The 5,255-nt window shown below is 34.8% G+C and overlaps 1 long non-coding RNA gene across 1 annotated transcript; it reads left to right on the top strand.

Moving 5' to 3' along the window:
- The first annotated feature begins 2,476 nt into the window (after positions 1-2,476).
- Positions 2,477-2,848, top strand: LOC149655945 (uncharacterized). The gene is made up of 2 exons (XR_016370317.1): positions 2,477-2,699; positions 2,782-2,848. It is a non-coding gene; the product is annotated as an uncharacterized LOC149655945 (long non-coding RNA).
- The last annotated feature ends 2,407 nt before the right edge of the window (positions 2,849-5,255 follow it).

A 5,255-nucleotide genomic window follows, 5' to 3' on the forward strand; every position in this document is an offset into this window, starting at 1 on the left:
CATTATAGATATACTAAAAACATAAAGTTCCAGATTCACAGTGCTGGATTTTGCTTAACGAAAAAATGCGGGACAAATAGCAGACACCCACTAATTTATGGTGAAGATCAGTGTATATTATAATAAGTTTCAGATAATTTAATGACAATCGAAAACTGCATAAAGCCAATGCTACGGTACTTAACGAATATAGACCGATATCAAAAGGGGCGTCAAAGGGGGCCGCAGTCCTCAGTAGAATGATAGAGAGATAGATCCGGTGAGAAAGGGGGTAATACGTCAGCGGAAAGGGGTACACTCTGTCCGCTTAAAGCCCCTTTTTAAATCGGTCTGTGGAAGATAAGTTTAAAACGTCGCTCTTGCGCAGAGAGAAACATAAACGAGCTTCAGTCTCAACTCAAAAGGTCGGGACGGGGGGGGGAGGCGGAAGGGCTATAAACTCGTCTCGTTCGCTCACCGTAACGCGCGCCAGGGAAAAAATGACTTGTGGAAGCTAAAAATTGGGAGTTTTCTCATGCAAAAAGAAATATCAATCCAGCTTGAATCCCTTTTCACTCCCGCATTAATATTTAGAATTTTTTATAGCCAAAAATAGAATTTTTGTGTATATTATATAATATAGCTTAATGGATTGAGAGGAAAAAATTTGGTTCGATATTCGAATCAAGAATTAATTTTGCACAGAACTATTTTTTAAAAGAAAGGTTTTTTATGCATTTCCACAATAAAATAGGTTAGAGCACAAGGATTTTCTATTTATGCTGATTCCGAAATCGTAATTTTAATCACTTTGAAGCTTAACATTATGAGGTGGATAGTTTTTTTGAGAGTTAGACGTTTTTGTTGTAAAATTTCGAATCATAGTGAATGCTTGAACTACGCAATTAAAACCAAATCTCTCGTATTGATTAAACTTATATTCAAATTGTAATAAAGTAATAATTTCTAATTTCTGCGCCTTTGTGGGTTTGAAAAAGTGTCGCCAAGGATTTTCTATATGTACAGTTTTTTTAAGGACTACGAAGAAAAACTCGTTTTTGTATAATATATTTCAATATTTATAATCTAATACACTCTAAAGAATGACAAAGGTTAGAAGGATATATTTACGAAAGGCATCGTTAATTAAACTTAAAATAGGGTTTTTAACAACTTCCTCTTATATTAAATTATTCAAAGAGCCCATTTCAATGCTAATTTTTTACTTCCTTAAGAAAGTGCAAAGTGTTCCAATGGTTGGTTTTTCATATTTTTTTATTTAGGATGTAGATAGATATTATATATTGCACTTAAAAAGTCATAAATTTGATAAATACCTGTTTAATTGATATTTAGATTAAATTCTATTTTGTGTTTCTATGATTTATTACATCTACAATATTTTAATTCCAACAATTTTTGACTTATCTTGACTTACACTTTTTGCATCTCCTTAATTTATTAGAATTAAAAATAAATCCAAATTTTCATACCCGAGATGGGCATTGTTCGTCTTCCGCAACTAAACGCAAAAAAATTATAAGAATTTTTGATATAAACCTGTTTAATAAAATCCCATATTTTGTCCAATTGTGACTATTTACACCTGTTTTACAGACCCTTCTTCCAATAGATTTTTATATTTTTGCTTTAGATAAAAATTGGATAATTTCCGATGGTATCGAATAACACATTAAAAGAGCCTCGAATATCAAAACTTGCAGAGGTTAACGGTAATAGTCAGGGCCGGATTAAGAAGATTTTCGGCCGGGGGCAGTGGCTCGATGGGCGCCCCTCTCTTACAGGGTTCGTACAAAATTTTTGGAATGAAATTCCCTGACTTTTCCAGGTTTACCCTGACTAAATTCCACAAATGTCCCTGACCATATGCAATAACGTACATGGCTAACGTATATGAAAACCAATCTATATTCACTCAAATAATTTTTTCACGAGTTATTTTTATTAAAATTAGCCAATTAATTCGTTTAAATTTAATTTAAAGTAAACATAAACAACCTGAGCGAGCGACTTTTCCAGGTTTTCCAGGTCGAGTACGAACCATGTCTTAGCCCCATAATTTATAATATCAGCTTGAAAGTTTAACAATTTTATTTTTATTAGAAATATTGTACTTTTGTAAAAGTGAAGAGTATCCCTATGTCTTTGAATAGGCTTTTCTAGATTTAGACTCGGAAAATCTATTTATCGTCTCCTCCCAACTAATTTGATTTAACAGGGTTCATACAAACCTGTAAAACAGGGAAAACCTGGAAAAATCAGGGAAATAAGTAGTTGACAAAAACCTCAGGAAAAATTCAGGGAAATTTGGAATTTTTAGTAAAATTCAGGGAAATTTGCGTCAATCAGGAGCCGAGTAATTAAGCAAATTGTTCCAGAACATTTTCTCCATAGGAGTAACATTACACTGTACTTTGGAGGCTCATAACTCTGGTTATATTAGAGATATGAGTATGTTATAGTCCTATTTCCCCCCCTTGGTTAACATTTGCTCCATAGGATACTCCATATACGGGAGAAACCTGTAAAACTCAGGGAAATTTGTTTTCCTGAAGTTGTATGAACCCTGTTTAATAAATCGGTCTCGATAGCTAATATACCTAAGGAATTGAGTCTTTCCTGAGAAATTGTCGAGCGTAGGTAGTTTTTAACTCTTTTAAGAGTCGAAAAAGACCTCTCTCCAGAACACTTTGAACAAGGTAAGCAAAGATATATCCGTAAGTCTATTTCGACCTTGGGAAATATACACTCTAACTTCTTGTCTTTTAATATCGTTAACAGATCTTGAGCATTTGGTGCATTTTGGTGACCAGTGTTAAATTCTTCTAATAAAGAAGAAAGTAATCCTTTATACTGGAATAGTTCATGTCCAAGATCGGGTTCAATATCTTCTGTAGCAACAGTAGCGTGGGAACAGGATGGAAAGTTGGGAAATGGAAACTGTGGGAGAGTAGGCGAAAATAGACTAATAGTGGATCCTAAGCAAATGGGTTAAAAGCGTGGGAATAAAAGTCAAAAACTACTTCTAATCTCTTTCTTTCTCTAAGCAAGAATGTAGCCTATACACGTAATACGAATCACGATAGACAACCATCGAAATTCAAAGCTTTTCATACGCTCACGCTATTTAAAAATGGAAAACAGTCCGTAATCATTCAAAACTAACGTCATGTTTTTGAGTTTTTCGAAAATTTAATAAAACAATCGCTCAGATTCGGTTATCACCAGACTTTTTGGGCGCCCCTATTTGGCTGGCGCCCGAGGGCAGGTGCCCCCTCTGCCCCCCCCTTAATCCGGCCCTGGTAATAGTTAGTATAAGGCGCTGTAGGTTAGCTGTGGCAAAGGGGCTAGCCATCACCGCTCTATGCGTTGTAAAGGGACCCACCTGTAAATAAGCCAAAGGCTTAGTGTGGAAATCCGTTCGTAGACAAAGCTTATATTACTATTATTATTATCTATCTCTTTTATTGAAATGCATAATACATCTCATTTTTCTTTAACTTTAAACTTTTATTTCCGTTTTCAAACGGTTTTTCATCATTTTTCTTAATGATGAATATTAGTAGTCGGGGCCGGATTAAGGAGGGGGGCAAGGGGCACTGGCCCCCGGGCGCAAGGCTTGTTGGGGGCGCATTGAGTTTAACTATTCCCCCTTAGGGACATTTGCTGTTCCGTTTTTACCGACTTAAGGGGGCGCACACTATCTCGCCCCCCGGATGCAAAATTGCTTAATCCGGCCCTTTTAGTAGTCTTTGTAAGTAAATAAAAGAGAGTATATACTGCCGTATACGCCAGTAAATATACGCCAGTTCGCTGACGTATATTCACTGGCGTATACGGCAGTGGGTGTGGCGGATGGGAGGGGGGTTCATTATTCCCCCTCTTTTTATTCTTCTCTCTAGGCGGTGGCAGTCTGCAGGCAGGGGAGGGGCGCATTGCTATGGGGGGGGGAATTGATAACGTCACGTATCACGTGATGGTGTTGGCAAGAATTTTGAACTTATTTTATAGTGTATTGGTATGACGTCACGTAATTTATTGGTGTTGAAGGCGCACAGTGTCCATAGTGGTATTATTTCGGTGTATTTTTAGGATATTGTGTCTATTTAAGATATAATTTACGGGTAATTCTATAGGTTCATTATGCCCTTGCTACACCCAACCTTCCCGCAATGTTATTCTTTGTTTGATTTTGAGGTCTCTGCATGTATGCTTATGCTTATGTTATCCTAAAGAACTAGTTTTGATTGAGATAAGGTTTACGTAGTTTATTGAAAATTAAGCTACGGCTCGGTTCTACGGTGCTCATGTTTTGTATTGTTATTATTTGGTGTATCTTTAGGGTATTGTGTTCATTTAGGGCATGATTTATATAGGTTCAGTAGGCCCTTTCTACACATACCCGTCTAGTACTGTTATTCTTTGTATGATTTCGAGGTCCCTCCATGTATGCTTATGTCATACTAAAGAACTAGTTTTAATTGAGATATGTTTACATTGCAAAAGGGTACAAATTAAGTTACGACGCGGTACTACAGTAGGGTGTTATAGTTAGTAAACGAAAAACAATAATACAATTTAATACCATAAACGTGGTATTACGGGAGTTTTTGCACAATTTAGTAGTTGATTAGAAGCTAAAATGAAGCAGTACTGCTAAAACATCATAAATAAAATTTGATTCACATTAGTTTTAATACAAATTTGGAGAATAAGTACAATTACTTGAGTTAAAATGCGAAATATTACTAATAAAACATCAGAAAATACGAATTACATAGAATACAAGGTAAATAAGCACAATACTAGTATTTAAATTAAAAATTCTCATAGGATTGACTGAACGATATATTTTTTCATACGCGCTAAAATATTGATATACAGTTAAAATGCGCAATCACTACTAAAAAACATCAAAAAATACGAATTACAATGGTTTTGATAACAAACAAATTTACTAAAATGTAAAATTAATACTACTTCAAAAAAATCGTACTTTTATACGTATATTACGAGATGATTAAGCACCTATATTGACATATACCTTCATAGAAAAAAGAACAATATTACTACACAAGAGATTATTAAGTACATATATACCCATGTACCTTCATAGAAAATATAGAAATACTACATTTCACGATGATTAAGCAAATGTATTGACATAAACATGTACCTACAATACTCGTAAAAAACTACAATGGTTATTATATGATTTTAGTACAAATATTAGGCTAGTTATTAAACTAAAATGT

Source organism: Phalangium opilio, unplaced genomic scaffold (assembly GCF_054372755.1).
Source record: "Phalangium opilio isolate 3A_F unplaced genomic scaffold, DU_Popi_V2 ptg000078l_1, whole genome shotgun sequence".
Taxonomy (NCBI): Eukaryota; Metazoa; Arthropoda; class Arachnida; order Opiliones; family Phalangiidae; genus Phalangium; species Phalangium opilio.